Source organism: Telmatherina bonti (assembly GCF_933228915.1).
Source record: "Telmatherina bonti genome assembly, chromosome: 2".
NCBI lineage: Eukaryota > Metazoa > Chordata > Actinopteri > Atheriniformes > Telmatherinidae > Telmatherina > Telmatherina bonti.
The window spans coordinates 32,215,287-32,231,159 of NC_136620.1; the positions used below are offsets into that span (position 1 = coordinate 32,215,287).

General features: G+C 38.1%; 1 long non-coding RNA gene across 1 annotated transcript in view; it reads right to left on the bottom strand.

Moving 5' to 3' along the window:
• Positions 1-15,873, bottom strand: part of LOC306765741 — a 33,120-nt gene that overhangs the window by 16,468 nt on the left and 779 nt on the right. The window lies entirely within an intron of this gene.

Below are 15,873 nucleotides of genomic sequence, written 5' to 3' on the forward strand. Positions count from 1 at the left end.
ACAACAATGTTTTGGTGTTATTAGAGGACATTAGATATGCCAACATGGGAGACACCAGAAAAAAAAAGGGGGAGTTTTTGTTAGTTATCTATATAATGATTATTGTCTTGTTATCACTGATATACCTTCAGGGTAAAGGGTTCGGTGGCTGCATTGAAAAGGAAAATAAAACAGGCCTCATTCGTTATTTGTTTGTGTTGTTGAACTGAGTAATGGATATGGAAACTCAGCTAAAAAATTTAAGCCGGGGGCAGAATGACAAGCCGCATGATCTCATAACACAACCTGGTGTGTTTCTGGCTGTGTACATCACATTAGCATGGTAACCAGGAGAGCTGCTGTGTCTGTGCTTGCAAATGATTTACAGTGGCCAACCAGTTCATGAAATTATGAAGTGTTCAACTTTCAGTCATGAAGTCAAGGCTTTTATAGTCTGTTGAGTCTCATAATTGGAATTTTGTAATGTAGCCAAAGCAAGGTCGTCAGGAGCGGAAAGAAACAGGAGAAGGGCTTTCCTGTGGGTGGGAGTGGAGACAAAATGACAGCGCTTTTGAATTTAACTTTTTTATCATTTTCATTATGTTCCTTATGAACCGCAATATACTACTTACATTTTAAATAACAGTAAAGATATCGCATAATTAGTCTGAATGTTTGCTGGCCATTATTAATGATTACATGACTACGTAGAAGTATTCTTGAAAAGTAGACAAACTATGAAAATTGAAGTACTTATTTTATACTGCAGCTTCTTTTATACTAAGAAGCTTGTTAACTAAGTGTGCTTACATTGGTTTTTTTAATATTGTAATTTAATGCTATGTTCAGGGAAGTGTTCTCTTAAGTGAGTGGCTAAAAGGCATTTACTACTGCTGCTCTGTGGGGCCTTGTTAAAGGTGTTGACAGGAGCTCAAGCTGGTCCATATACTGTAACACAGATGAACATACTGACACACATGCTCCCACACATACAGATGCATGCACTGAGGGAAAGATACAGTAAAAATGCACAACCATAGTCTCAGGAAAAAGAGGGGGATAAGAGAGGCAGGGGTTATTCACCTTAAATAAACCATAATATGAGCAAACAGTTATAAACTAATATCAAGAAAGAAAGAAGAATGAAAGAGGGTAAAAATAACAACTAAAAGCCACATGTATATAAGTGAATCAAAAAGAATAACAAAGCAAGACCAACATTATCAGTGTCCCAGATCCTGCAAAGCTGCAAACTGTTTTCTGGGATTCACAAAGTGCTGAGTCTCATCATAAATGGGCCAGCTTGAACTGAAAAGGCTTTGTCTCCTGACATTTGGTCTAATTTTTTTCCTCTCACATGGTCATCTGTTGTAAAGTCAGAACCATCCACATGTTTCCTGTATCTAAGGGTAAGATGCAGCCGAACACTTCTCATTAAGTTAAGTAGATTGTTACCATTCAGAGAGACAATTGAGAATTGGTTTGTAAAACGTCTCTACTCTTGCTCCACTACAACTTCTCACCAAAAGCATCAGATTAGATACTTTATACTTTGCTGATATACTTAGTGTAAAATATTAATAAAGACTAACAAACAAGCAGAACTTCAGTTAATGTCATGCATGATGGCAGACAGCATATGGAATACATACTATTCCTTGTCGTTGCATCATTGTAGCAGATACACTTTCCAAACCAGTTTAGCATGTATGTGGTCGGGTCAGACAGCAATATTTAAAAAAGAGAAAAAAGATAAGGTGTGCCTGTTGGTGCTTGAGACCTGTGTGATTTGCCTAAATCCTGGTTTACAAGCTTTAAAAACTACAAATTGTATGAGATATCGCAACTCGATTGAGCTCACCATGACATTTACAAATACCAAGTCAGTCGATAGATGCACTTCCCAGGGACAAAAATAAAGTGTGCAAGTCATTAGAAGCTATTAAATATTTTGTGACGAGTATCAGAACTTCAGCTGTGCAAAGGGCTTCCAACAAAGTCTTTCCTCTTCATGTCAAACTGAAGTCACCATATGTTGCATTTACATGGTGGTGAAGGATGAATTTGTCAAATATCCAACCTATTTCACCTTAGTCACATTTACATTTTCAAAATGTTAAGATTTTAAGTTTTTTTTTTTTTTCTTAATATGCAGTTAAACACCATTAGAACACTCGCTAAACAGCCTGATGGCTTCCAGTTGTTTTGTATGTTGGCAGAACCCATTTAGCCCTTCGTTCAGGGTCAGCAAGCAGTCTGGAAAATGAAATCCCATCCGTCAGAAAGTCGTTTGGAACATCCAAAAACACAACATCAATGTCCCAATATATATAGTTTATATATACATATATTTTTGACACAAAAAGCTAGTTGTAGCAGTTGAGCCAGTAGCAGTACACTTGTCCTGTTTATGTTTTTGCCAAGCACAAAGGTCACTGAGTTGCAAGTTATGTGATCAGTGACAGAAGCTGAGAATGTTCCAAAAGATCTTTGGTTCACCAGAGTGAATATAGAACTTTGACTGATTTACAGATTCTACTCACTTACAACAGCATGTCTAAGTGACCTCAACACTACACACACCTTCTTAGAAGCTCTTGAGGAAAGACAGACTCACTTATATCCAGGCATGACGATATTAGTTATGCTAATGTTAACTATGACTCTAATTTCTTACTTACTCTGCATAGTTGTAGGACATGATATTGGGGCGAAATGCCAGGGTCAAATGGTGAATTGTATGCAAACAGTATTTTGCAGCCAGATTCCCTTCCAAGTAGTAAAAAACCAATTAGCACAGTTTGGGTATTCAAGTGACCAAATAGAATGTCTTGTACTAACTTCCTGCCATTTTTAAAATCACAACTGGCTCAAGCATATGAACATTACCAATGGTTTTGACACTATATTCTGTGAGGTCTTAGCTTTCCATTGAGAATAAAGTTATGCATATTGACCTGATAATGGCCCTGCGATATACTGGTGACCTGTACAGGGTGTACCCTGCCTCTTGCCCAAAGGCTGCCAGTCTATCGCAGATCCAGTATAGGCTCCAGCTCCCGGCATCCTTACTAGGATTGAGTTGGTTCGGAAAATCATTGAATCATTGAATCAATGAATGAATGACCTGATAATGGTCGAGTAATTGTTTATTTTATTTGGGTAGGTGTGTTTAGGGGAACCACACCTTCAAAAAAACATAGGGTTTAACAGGATATGGCAGAAATGCAAATACAAATCCCTGATCACAGGATTTCTCATGTCCTTGTAACATTGTATCTTAAATGTGTCTTTGACCTTTTCACAGTTAGCATTCCAAAGTTTATCCTAAAAACAATTCTCCAAACTCCCACCATCTCAGATTTCCTCTAAGTCAGCCCTAGTCTAATGGATCTGTGTCAAACTGACCACACAATAGTTCTTCTTTTCCATCAGCTTTCTTTGTTGTCCAAACACAGTCAAGAGATATACCGCTGTACTTACTAAACTGGTTTGGTATTAGTTCCTTCTCTGTATATTCTTTTATCTCCATCTGTGTCTCCTTTACATCTCCTATCTAACAACTTTATATCAGTCCTATAGAATTACTCACTCCATCTGATCTCATCATTTACATTAATTCATTTCTTCCTTTATCCTCTGGTCATGCGCTTCTTTCTTTTTTATCTTAGTATCGATACCATCATCCAACCTTAAATCAGCCTGCTGCTTCTGACACAGATGGGTGATTTTCTAGTTTATACTTGTAAATCCATTAAGTGAACTGCACTGCACCACTGGATGCTTCTTTTTACAAAGGGTGGTAAAGTGTCAGCTTTACCCTTCTCTGTGGGTGCCAGCAGCATGGAGGAACAGGGATATATGGGGATGTTTATCTGCAAATTACCTATCACACCTCGCCTCACAGTGTTCATATTTGCTCACACATGCAGTTGGCTGCACATGCTTTTGCACAAACACGTATTCAAGGAAAACCAGGACAGTGAAATTCAGTAGTTTTAAATAGCTATTCTGAATTAAAGTCAGCCTGTGACACTGAAGGACAAATCCTCATAAGATTAACCAAAGTGCTTGGTTAGCGAGTTGCTCCAAGGCACATAATGATGATATGCAGTCTGTTTCAGTCACACAGATATCTTAATTATCTAAATACATCATTAATTTTAGAGTAGTGTTATTAAGATAAAGTTAATGAAGGTAAGACTAATTAAGAGATGATGGACTGACATGTCAGATACACACATTAACTCATAATCTGCTGTCGCCAAATGATCAGCTTTTTCTGCAGAATGCTCTCTTGGAATTAGACATTAAGGTATCATGCAAGAGTTTTATCTCTGAGACTAAGGCAAAAGTATAAATGAAACTTAGTTTTATCATCAATTCTGCAGAATATTTCTGTGGATCAGCATTAGTTCATGTGCCTGTGTGCTTCAGCACCAGTAACAGAAAACATATTTAGACAGGTAGATTTGTTGGAAATAAAATGTACTTTCTTGTCATATCTAACTCAGAATGATTTATTTTATTTAAAATGACCCTACTTAAAGCTAAATAGCCGCTCCAGAGGTTGGTGTTCTTCAAGTAAACAAGAGGATTTATCTCCTATGTTGCCCCTTTAAGCTCTTTAGGCCCCAAATATGGGACTCATAAACATTACTCATCAATCACAGACCTTAACAATCTTCTTAATTAGATTATAGTGATGTAGCACATCGAATTAAACATCACCTGGGAGTGATGTTGAGATCTTTTGGTAGCTGCTTGTGACCACTGATAAGAATAGCTGCAACCACTCCGACCATGCTTGTACCCACTTGGAGTGGTCGCAGCCGCTGTCAGAACAGCTGCATGCCGATTGCTATCGCTTTCAGATTGGTTGATAAATGCTATGACAGGTACGCAATGTTGCACCAATCAAAATAGTTTTTAAAATATGCTGTTGAGTTCAGATGTTTGCAGCTACTTTTGAGTTTGATGATTCAGTTTGCGGCTTCTGTTGTTCTTTGTGACCACTCTGTCAGTGTTCACATCCATTGTCTGAACGGCTGTACATCAGATGTCATCGCTAATGGTTTCTCCAACATAATACTGCATTCCAGATGCATTTTGTAGTTGGAAGATCCAGCTCGGGGCCACTGATGGACTGGTTACAATCACCGTTCATTTTCACAATCACTCTTGTCAGTGTTTGTTTTTCTGTAAGAATGGTTGCACAGGGGGTGCTACTGCAGTGAGAATGGTTATACATCATGGCACCATGTTCACAGTGTTTACAGAAACTTCAGAGTTGGAAGGTTCGGCTTCCATCCGCTGACAAACTGGATGAGATCACTCTTTGTTTCCCCAAATTTTTATACTCACTTCTCCCACTTGGTTTTCATTAGGCTCCCACAAGTATGTAATGTTTTAATCAACTGCTTTAAGCAGAACCTTTAATTTGAAATGTGAAATCCTCGAGCAGGACATGCATGTAGTGTATCTAACATTATCTAGTCATGACACAGTGCAAGGGGAAAACAAATCAGTTAAACAAAGAAGCAAAAATGTAATGGAGTTTCAACATACAACAGAACCTAATCATGCACAATACCAATCAACAAAGGCATTTAAACTATACATTATTTCCACTTTGAATCAATTCCTGTCGTTCTGTGCGTTTGTTCCCTTGTCCTGTCCCGTGACTCACATTTTCTGCACTGGTACCTTCGCCTTTAAGTTATCGCCCTTCTCTTCCTCAGCTGAGGAATGTGAAGTATTATGTTAATGTCAAGCTGTTGCTTAGAAACCTTAATAAAACACAGAGCAAATTTTATTTATGTGGTCTATTTCCTTCACTCAGTTTGGAATTACTATTTTCATGTAAATGCATCGTAAATACTTTAATGTATGATTTAATTCTGAATATTCAAGTCCATATCAAGATAAAAAAAAAAACATCATGTTACTGCGGCCACTGATGTTTACTATGATTTATCATAATATGGGCCAGGGGTATAGATTTATTTTGTCAGCAGCAGCTAAACAGCAATTAGTGGGATCAATTTAGATACATTCCTAATATTTATAAAATTTCATAGCAGTTTATGGATGGCCAATAAGCAAATATTTGACCCACATATGTATTCAGCTAATTTACTTTTATTTTGTGAAGCAAAGTGTTATAATGACCCTTTTGTCATGAGGTAAGTGTTTAGCTTTGAGAGCATACTTCAAAGGTGGAGTATGTAAGATTTTCAATATTTAATAAAATAACTACAATCATAATTAGATAGTTTTTTGTTTTTTTTTAACGTGTAGGTTCCAGTCTGTCCATATTTGATGTGTTATTAAATTACAAGTTTAATTAATGACAAAGACCCTTCTTAAATGTTTGCCTACCAGTAAAAAAAAATGTGCTTTTTTGTCATTTGTCATTAATTAAACTTGTAATTTAATAACGCATCAAATAAGGACAGACTGGAACCTACATGTTCAAAAAACTTTCTAATTATGATTGTAGTTATTTTATTAGTTAATTTATTTTGAAAATATTGAAAATCTTACATACTCCACCTTTAAATGTGCCATTAATTCTGTTTCTTCCCCTCTACGTCATTCACCTTCAACCCTATAGAGCACAAGGTGTGGAAGGTGAGCCTTTCGGTGCAGGTGTGAATGATGCAATTGAAAAGGTCACATATGTGTCAGAGCTCCAGTATTAATCCAGTCTCCAGTCAAATTAAAGAGCAGTGTACAGTCGGGGCAACAGATTACAAAAGCGACGAGAAGAGAAACCTCATGTGAGTACTATGGGAAGAAATATTAAAACTTATAACTTTATATCACAAGTTAGATGTAAGGCCAGGTGTATTGGTTCATAACAATGTTTTTCTCCTCTGTGTGATATTACAGCGTGTCTCATAAACTGTATATTTCAGATGGTTGTTTACTTCAAACACTGATGCAACAAAATATGGAAGTTCATGACACACTGGATGTAAGAGAGATGGTGAAACAAGAATAATATGCTGGTTTGTTTTTGGTTAATTACTCACTATAATAATAAAGCCAACATTGTGTTGTAAGCTGCTTTTATATTGTTCTTATTATTACATATTGCATATACATAATGTTGCCTGGTTTCCAACTTAGTCTGATTGATTAATGGAAAAAAAAAAGAACCAGAACGACAAGCTGTGGCTGAAAGTTTGTGGCATGACTGTTCTGAAATGCATGTCCACTAAGGGCTGGTTGCTCTTTTCTTATGCATTTATAGCTGGGAATATCTTCTGTTTTTATGGATCCATTTTCTCGGAGACTTGTTTTCATCATTAAAAAGCAGTTCTGAAAAGTCCCTGGCATCGATTTAAAGTTCCCTTAACAATTAGTTCTATATGCTTCTTAATGCACTAACAGATTACTGTAAACAACATCTGCTTCCCACAGTAGCACATCTGCAAGAGGCCACATGCTTGTTAGAAAACGCTTTGTGTCCAACTGATACTTCAGCTTTGTCAAATTACTTCACTATACAAACATCAACAGCAAAAAACTTAAAACCAAGCATCACCATAGTAACTAAAGATAAAGCAATGTTTCAAAAATGAGCAGACACGTTAAATATGCAGAATGTTGTGGCATGATAGGAGATGGCAGGTTGGACGTCCTAAACCTGTGTAATCACTGTTGGGCAGAGCCACTGGTTCTAGAGGCCACATGGGTGACTGTGCATGTTAAGATGATTTTCTTGGTGGTTTGTTTGCGAACAGCTTTACCAGAATGTGTCCGCTCACTGTAACTGTGGCTGCGTTCTTCTTTGTTCACCCAAGATTCACTTAAGGCTATTTATAACTGCGAGCCATGAAACGGCACACAAGCAGAATAACACGAGGCTTGGATGGGGATGAGATATAGGGATTAGGGAAAGGAAGGATGGATAAATGAGATTTTAGACTTGGCTGTGTTGTCTTTGATGCCTTGGCAGACACTGGTGCCCGACTAATGTGGCGTGATACACTGGGTACTGAAAGCGGGGCCAAGGGTTCCTTCCTTGGCATCTGTATCTGGGTTGAAGCTTAATTAGACAGCTGGACCCTTTTCCTTGCATATTTTCACAAAAGAGGATGCCGTAAGCTGCTTTTTTTCTTCCACTCTCCTCTATCAATACTGAATGCTTTTTATTATTTTTCTCATAGTAGTGACTTTGCTTTAGTGCAGGGAGAGGCCGGGCTATCAGTGCTGTAATCAGAGATCAAGAGATGGATATGTTGTCTCTGTTACCCCCCAGGTAACAGGCTTTCTCGCTCAACTGTGACAAGCTCAGTAGTTTGTGATACTTAAGCAAAGGGGGTCATATCATAATACCCTCTTCCCTTTCTGTGCATTGTAGGGGCATTCTTTACATAATGTGCAGCAGAAATGGTGATCATTGAGTGTCCTATATTAACTTACACCCATGCAGGTCTTCTACCTAAAAGTGAAACTAAACACATAATCCTTTCATGGTGACATATTTTTGTGTACAAGGCATGCATTTTGTAAACTATTTTCTCTCACTGCAAAGGTTATGTGTTATATATGATCATGGGGTCAAAATGAAAAAAAAAGTGTTTGTTTTATTTAAAAGGTACATGTCTAACAGTATATCTTATAAAGTGAGTAAATATTTTCAATGAAAAAAGGGTGGGTGTGCAAACCTTGCATTGAAAATAAATATAAAAAAACAGCATGTGGAGGAGATAGTTTCATGTCACAGTTGGAATAAACAACTTAACTGACTGTAGGATAAACATCATCCTGCAATAAGCTAAAATGATGTGTAATTTCCTCTTGGCTAATTAGAGCGAAACTGGCCATGTTTTATCAACCCCCTGAAGCCTCAGTGAAGTGTTCCGGTCTGAGCTTTTGAATGCTGGAAGGCATCTGGATGAGTGACACAGACATGAACTGAAAGGAGTAAAAGTACAAATAGTGAGCAAGACAGGACATTTATTGCGGTATATGTTTGTTGGTTTTATGTAGAGTAGTATGTGGGAGAAAAATGAAAATCCTTGTATTTAGATTCACCGAATATTATAAAACAGGTCAAAATGACCTGGAAAATCAAATGCTACATTTCTAAGGGAGCAAAGGTGAATCCTGTGAGGAGAATCAGAGGATTATCTGATTTTGAAAAAGTTTTTAAATATCTTGTTGACCCAGTTTTCTTGGTGTCATTTTTTTGTCTTCTCATTGTGACTCTTTTTTTATCCATGTTTTCTCCCTGCAGTGATTTAGCAAAGCTTGATTCCATCCAGTTTAGTCCAGGGCATTCCAAGGCTGAATGAGGATCATTGGGTTTATGTCAGTGTCGTGGTTCTGATAGAAGGCAGACGTCTCTGATGAAGGACAGAGGCCTGCGGATCCATTCAGTTTGACCTCAACTCAATTCCAGTAACGCCATTAGAAGTGACACCCCAGATTGATCTGTCACGTCCCTCTTTCCATCAAACATCCCTGCTTTTGACAACAACAATGAATCCATCTTCAACCATCCGCACACATATTCATGGCTTTGCTGAAATTGCTGATGTGCAGGCTCACAGGTTGACTACGGTAAGCAAAGACACCATGTCAAAACCCACGACAATGCCAATGAACCCAACAGCAGAAGCAGGGTAACCATTAAAACATTAAATGTTTGTCAGCGTGTTACCTTTAAACATAAATTAAGTTTTATTAAACATTTGTTTTCTTATCTATATAAATAAATCAGGGCATTCCATGTAAAATGGTGCTCAGACCACTCTCATGCCAATACTGAGCAAAGGAGCAATAAACTAGACTTATTGCCATGATATATGTATTTTTAGAAAGAACTGCAGCAATATTTGAAAAATCTATTTAATTAAAAGCTTATATTACTTTAACCAAAGTGGGGGGAAACATTGGCTTTAGCTACTGACTTTGTTAGACTTAACCTTGAGTGACACGCACTACTAGTTCACCTCCCCACTTTTCTCATTAAAGTTAGTTGGAGCATAATCTTGTTTGTTTGGCAGTAGTTGTTAATTAAGCCTAACCCTCAATATGCTAAAGCAAACTGTGACAATGATCCCCTTCCCCCCACGAGATCCAACCAAGTTCACTGATATAAAAGCACATATAATACTGAAATATTTTGGTTCACCCATAACACTTATTTTTTGTACTTTATGGATCAAAACCCTTTGAAAACACTGATTGTTTCTAGACTCTGAGTGAGTCAGCAGAGTAGAGTAAGTGAGTAAAGATGTTTCCGTTCAGAGAATATTGTATCAGCAGGCTGAAACAGGAGTAACAGTAGCTCCTGTGTGTTCACTAACCACTTTGCCAGTGGCACTACCCACAACGTGGGGGAAAAAAGTGGGTTTTGTCAGTCATACGGAGTTTTGGCCTTGGAGAAGTTATTGTTATATCTGCTACGGTATACCGTTACATGCATGTCTATGGTTTAGTGCCTCATGGTTCTTTGTCTCCCGATCTTTCTAAAACCCTTTTCCTTTTCACATTGCGAGCTTTTAATGTTAACTTTTCTGTGTCAAATAGCAAGAGTGTAAGTGTACGTGACTATCTTGTTCAGTTTGTTATAGCATGCAGGGAGTGCACTGTGTGATGTCTAGACTATCACTCTGAGCAGAGTCAATAAACAGCATCGGTGATGAATATCAGCCCATCTGTCTGCAGCATACAAACAGATACGCAAACATTCACATATATTACCAATAACCTTTCTTCTTTCTCTTTTTTGCTGTCCCAAACTTCCCAAAGAAAAGCAACACTTGGCTTTCACACACCGGCTTAAGCATTCAACTAAAGTATTCTGTTTTCAAATGATGTATTACTTGTCTTCTGTACATGTGCAAAACTGCAGCATTTACTCAAGCCTATCAAAATATAAAATATATGTGGCAGATGCTATATAAATGGTTGTCTTAAAACAACCTTTCTCTTCAGAACAGACTGTGTTTCATGTTTATACTGCATGTGATTCACCGTTGTTGTATTACTTTGTGGCTATTTGCCATTGGCTCAGAAAAATGGTTATTTCTTTGAAAAATATTGGAGTTGACCGGAATTAGCTTAGTTTGATAACTTTGAATTAGTTAATGTATTTAAACAGAACCACAAAGCCACAAAAGAAAGTCTTATGTATCTGCGTGAGTTTTTCCTACAGAAGCAGGATCTTTGTATCAGGATCAGAGCTGATAACCATCAGTGTGCTGCTCAGTAAGAAGAACGGTTTACAGTTTCCAAGCTATGTTTAGGAAAGGAGATTTGGGAAAGAAATACTAATCAGATAGTCAGATTGTGAGTTGTGTGTGCGCGCCTTTCCTTAGGAAGCGATAGCAATAATATTATTCTACAGTTAATGCACTGATACACAGTTAAGACAGAAATGATGCATTATTCACACACTTCACTGCATGTCTGGTTTGTATCTCCGAACTAAATGCTTGGGTGGGACAAACACAATCTAGAACATAGACTGCTTTACCATGATGGCAGGTCTAGGCACACACAGTTCCATCAAGGAACTTGGAGGCTGGAAGCACAAGTAAAAATGTTGAATTGTTCAACATGCTTGTCTATCTTAAGACATGATAAATACGTCTCAGAAAAGCTGGAGTACAACTTGCTTTGAGAGGCCAACAGCGGGTCCACAAAGCAGAAGCATTTAACAAATCCTTGAAATCATGTTCTTGACTTCTACTCCTGACACTACCCTTTAACCTTCTGGAAGGTGCATAAACAAGATGTATTCTATGACATTATGCTGAGCAGCTTTCAGGTTCTCCATGACATCCCCAAAACTTCTATCAAAACATATCCCAAAGCTCACAACTATTCAGAAATCACCCACTCTGTCAAGCTGCATTGTGTACTATGAGCTAGTATAATGGAATGAAGAACTCATCCTAATTACTTTTATATAACAGAGTCCATTTGTGGGTAACATTGCTTTCTCAGTCCAGTCTTTGTGTGTGTAACTGGTAGTGGGTGGGTACATGTGAGTTACAGAGACTGTGTGTTTTTGTTTTCCCAGTGGATGTGAGATGCAGGTAGCCCAGAAGGCTGAAATATTGATGGATGATGATAAATTCATGTTGCTGGTGAACTGGTGGAGCGCATCCAAACATCTAAGACACTGTATCCCGTTATCCCAGTGTTAATGCCCAGCTGGAAAAGACTGGAAAAAAAAAGTTATGTTGCAAATGATTTCTTGTTAGTTTGCAGTAAATTCTGAATTTTCTGTGATTTACAGAAGTCACGTAAAGCATCGTCGTTGTGGACACTCCGGATGCCACAGTGAGGGTGTGGCTGCTACAGTGTTAAAAATGATCCACTGTTTTTCCAGTAATTTATTCATAGCTCCGAGTTTTTTTGTTTTTTTTGTTTTTTTGCACTGTATTTCATCAATTTTTTACATAGAAAAGTAAATCACCATCAGCATGTGGTTTACTTTGTCATAAATAGTGCATTGCATGCTCTGTCTATTTGTGCCATTCCCCCATGGGTCTGCTTACACAGACTCAGAGAGAAAAATGGTTTTTCTTCACTTTGTGTGATGTCAGATATGCTCAGGAATAATTGCATTCTAAGACAACTTGCATTTAAAACAGTAACATTACTGTTCAGTCGTGGTTGGATTAAATGAGTTTTTCTTGTACTGTATATTATATCCAAGATGCCCCCGGGGTAAGTGGGTGAGGGCTTGAAATGATCCCCACAGCTTCCAATGTACTGGGATCATAGTTTCACCTCAGAGCAAGGCCTGCTGGCTCAAACAGCTGGATTCCATCACTGCATGTTTATATGAGAGTGTATGAATATGATAACCACAATGTCAATACATCAGGTCTGTCAACTGCAGCAATCCTATATCCGTGTCAAAGGGGCAAAGCAAAGCTCAGTATATCATCTCATGTTGGGCAAAACAACTTGGTTTCATGCTAAGCATTATAATTCTGACGTGGCACACTTTTTCCTCTGTAGAAACAACATGCAGAGGTAATTTAATTGGATTTTAGAAAAGTGATCTCAAGGTTGTTGTTTTATTTATTTATTTATTTATTTATTTATTTATATTTTTCGCTGCCTTTGCCCAAAGACTGCTGGGATAGGCTCCAGCTTCCCAGCAACCCTGAATTGGATTAAGCGGTTAGGAAAATGAATGAATGAAATGAATGAATGAATATTTATATTTTTTCTAAAACTATAGAACTTAACTTGGACAATTATATTTCATCATTTTATTTGGCTTGTGTTTATTGTAAGCTGCCTGTTCCAGTTTTTTACAGCTACTTGTGTTGAAGCTAATTCTAACTTCTGCTTTGCATGGGTGAACTTTGCACGCTGCTATTATAAAGGGTAGGTGGGTGGCAAATGTGGTTAATTTGCTTGCCTTGGACTTATGGTTCATTTTGCTGAGCCAAATCCTTTCATTTAGTTGACTGAATTCACAGGTTTGAGGAGCGTAGGTGGTGGTCAAACAGGATGAAACGGAGAAAAGGAGAAGTGGAATTAGTGGGGGGGTTGGACAGAAGAATGAAAAAAGTAAAGTTTTTATGTATTTTTTTTATTTGTTTGTTTGCGTGTATGGGTGAAAAGAAGTGCAGATGGGCACCAGTGCATGTTTTTATGTGGACTGGAAAGAGCTCACACTGAGAGAGAAGAAAGCAGCTTGTGAATGGAAAGATCTGAGAGTTGGTGGTGTACTTTGTAGGAGCTATAGTGAAGTGGGGGCACATTATTTAGAGAGAGCTACGTGAGCTTTGATGGTGGGGGGGGTGCTTCAGCTTAGAGGGATATCAATAGATGTACTGGTGTCCCCACTTCATGGATCCTCATCAGCCCCACTTTTGAACATACCACGCCTCTTGACAAGTTAAAGAAGACCCCCCTCCCTTGGTGTACTCACACATATAAGCTGATGAACTCTGAGATGGTCTGAGTGCTGTGGGTCTTAGTGAATAGAAGAGTTTACACAATGCTGAATTGGTGCTTCACAGAGGGGCATTCTCCTTGAAGCACATAACTTCTTCAGGCTCTAGAAAAACGCATGCATAGTCAAGGATGTGTCCCACTTTTGTATTTAATGCTTTGTACTGGGATAAACCACAGCTAGGTGGTGAGCGGAAGGCAAAGGAGGACACATTTCTACAATTATTTGAAACCATTAAATGCATAAAGTCCATTTATGCACCGTGATAGATTTTCAGGCAACCCAGAAATGCTACAAACTTGAGTTCAGATAAATTAAACTCAAATTTGTAGCATTTGGAATGAAAAAGTCAAGAGCACAAGATCTTAAATGACATCAAAGACAAAAAAATGAAGTCAATGTTGAACGCCAGTCGCACAGAAAGCACCACTTATAAATATGCTTGTTTGCCAAGTAAAAATTAAAAGTAATATTCCCAATTAAATCATAATGGGGCTTAGATTTACTGCAATTTGGAAAAATGAATGACCCAGTGCATCCATGCTACACAGCACAGTACTCATCCTTGTTTACGATGGACTTTTCTGATTAGAAACTAAAACCTTCAAGCGCTAGCTTACATTAGCATAACCGTGAGGCCCATCCCTTTTCTACAGGATTAGTTCTGCTCTCCTCCCACTGTCTGATGGCTCTTTATCCAGATTGACACAGCCTGTTAGAGGTCTTAACCACACCATTACCACTTGAGTCATTATCATTCTCCACGAGCAGAAATCAGCTCATGGAGGCTCTGCTGTTTAGCATGAGACTGACATCTCATTTGGGATGGTTTCAAAGAGGAAACTCCCCTTCAGACAATGATGGAGTAACCAGAAAAAGCTCTATCAATCCATCTTGGAGTTAAAGGGAACATTTTTGGCTGACTTCACTATGTTTTTTTGGTACTTAAACAGAAAATATTGGAGTTAATTTATTTGCAGAATATCAGATTAAACTTTTGTGAGCCATAAAAAGATTATCTGTCTTTAACAGACATTTGTACAAAGTCATGGTGTTTTTACATTTGATGTACATTCAAATTGACTTCGTATCACCCTTGGAAATAATGTTCATCACTTAAACATTCAGCTTGATATGTGCAACATTTTGATCTGTAACACAGATGGTTTGCCTTTAAAATTAGATTTCGTTTGGAAATAACAGCATTTTAGGAACTAGCAGACAGATGGGCCTGACAAGATGGGTTTATTAATCCAGACAGTTCCTTGCAAAATAAGATGTGCAACTTTGCAATGTCACTTTCACAACTTCTTCATCAGACTCAGCTAAGCTTAACTACTGGTCTTTTACATCACACAAGTATGGAAGCAGAGAGAAGCCGTTACCTTGCGTCAACGTGTGTGGCCTATCTACCAAAGGTATGCAGTGAATGAGTGGGCGCCATGATGTACACGCAAACGTGTTGTCAGAAGCAAGTACATCCCGGGTTTAACGTGTTGGTGGGAGATGTGATATTGACTTAAATGCTAGAGGCGCTCATTGAACAATAGCATGAACAAGATATCGAGGTAAACACTACGGCAGATAATTTTGATACGCACCTCTCAGGCCTTGTTCGCAATATCGGCATTTTTATAATTGTTCTGCCCGCTGCACAGAGACAAACACTTGTGCCAAACAGTTTGTGACAGATAAGTAAACTGTTTTTTTTACCGAAATGCCACATAAATACAATATTATAGGTGGAGAGTCCCCGCGGTGTAGGCTACTGCGTCCTAGCGGTGACCTCGAGTACCAAACGCTTTGACCGCAGCATACTTTACGTTGTTTATTGTATATACACAGGCAGAGCTGAATTTACTGTACACACATTCAGCTACATCTGAATATATATATAAGAGAGAGAGACAGAAATATTCTGTTATATTTTGTATTTCTGTCTCATTGTT